This window comes from Triticum dicoccoides, chromosome 5A (genome assembly GCF_002162155.2).
Source record: "Triticum dicoccoides isolate Atlit2015 ecotype Zavitan chromosome 5A, WEW_v2.0, whole genome shotgun sequence".
In the NCBI taxonomy this organism is placed as follows: Eukaryota; Viridiplantae; Streptophyta; class Magnoliopsida; order Poales; family Poaceae; genus Triticum; species Triticum dicoccoides.
Genome location: NC_041388.1, coordinates 295446330 through 295447922, shown reverse-complemented (window position 1 = coordinate 295447922; position 1593 = coordinate 295446330).

Sequence of the window (1593 nt, the reverse complement as noted above, 5' to 3'; positions counted from 1 at the left end):
TCATCCAGAGGCAGCATCGATCGGCTTCAGTAGCGAAGGAATCGCTCGATCGGGTTCAGTTAACAGCCATCGATCGATCGCTTGGGTTCAGTAAAGCGTAGCCTGCAGTGCAATCGCTCGGGTTCAGTTAGAGCCCAACACCTCGCTCGGGTTCAGTTAGAGCAACTCTCTCACACACGCGTGTACGTGTACGAGAGAAGCGTGCATCGCTCGGCCCCCGACCTCCCACCATAACTGGAAACTCCTCGAAATTTTCCTCGCCCTCGCTTCTACCATGGTTTTTTCCGTCATGAACGGCTCAAAGAATGTCATGCAGCTGCGTCTCCGGCCCGCCCAGGACGAAAAGCCCATTTTCTGTCATGATTTTTTGTCATAGAAGTAGGAGCCCACCACATCTATGATGATACCAGGTTTTGTCACAATTATCGTCATAGAAGTGTCATATGTATGACAAAAAAAATTTGTTCGGCCCAAAATGTCACGGATGTGTCTTTTTTTGTAGTGGATTAATGCTCTGTTAGGGAACGGGTTAACTGGAGTTGATCTGACCCGCTGCTGGATCTCATGGTGGGTCATCCCTTTAAGCCGTCGGTCAAAGCTGATGTATGAGTATGGTGGAGGCCCGGATGACTCTCTTCGTCACAGCCCCGCTCAATTAATAGAAGAAGATATTGTTTCAATGTCAACTCTTTTGGTGAACGGGAAATACAAAGATTGCAGTGTCGTCGGGTTAAACCCCTTCTGCAAGCTTAACCCGGTGCCAGAAGTAAGGATATTCTTATTTCTCTCCTTTGTATTTTTCCCAGACGTATTGTTTTAATACTTGCCTGACTCTTCATCTTGTTTTTACCTGCCTGCAGGCCAACTCTGACTTTTGGAAAGTTAAATATGACCACGAGGCTGCCAAGAAAGCGAGAGTCGCCGCCACAAACGCCAAGAAAATGACCCGGAGGTCGAAAAAGAAGAAAAAGAACACTGCTGAAGATTGGATGAAGCTTGATGATACATCTGATTCGGAGGTAGCCCTTGATTCCCTTGGCCAATTTTTTAACAATCTTATTAACATTGATCATTACCAGGATGACAATGGGGCCAGTCAGGCCTTGGAAGCAGAGGTAACTATCATTTCCTCCGACTCAGAGCCCTTGCCGATACAAAAAATTCGACGAGTGATCCGTAAAGTAAGGTTTTCTAACCCTTTAGCTCACTTGGATCCCAACTTTCATTTGAAAAAGCAGCAACATGAAAGCCGCCGTCAAGCTCGGACCGAAGATGAGCCAGCTGTCGTTCTTCAACAAACTCCTCAGAAGCGCCCGAATAAGGTTTACTTATTTTTGTCTTTAACTCTGTTTAATGGATCATTTCCCTTGCATTACTTTAACTCTATTTTATCTTTTCAGGAGGTGTCTCGCTCTTCTGGCGACTCATCGCAAACTCAATTTCCAGCCTTCAAGACTGCCCCTGGGTAATGAAAAATCCTCCTTTTCTGGGTTCTTCAAATTGTATCTTTGTACTAACAGTCCTGCAACATCTCGCTTAGTGGCCAAGCTAAATCCAAGAAGTCAAAGGCAGCTAAACCGGCGGAGGACCCGC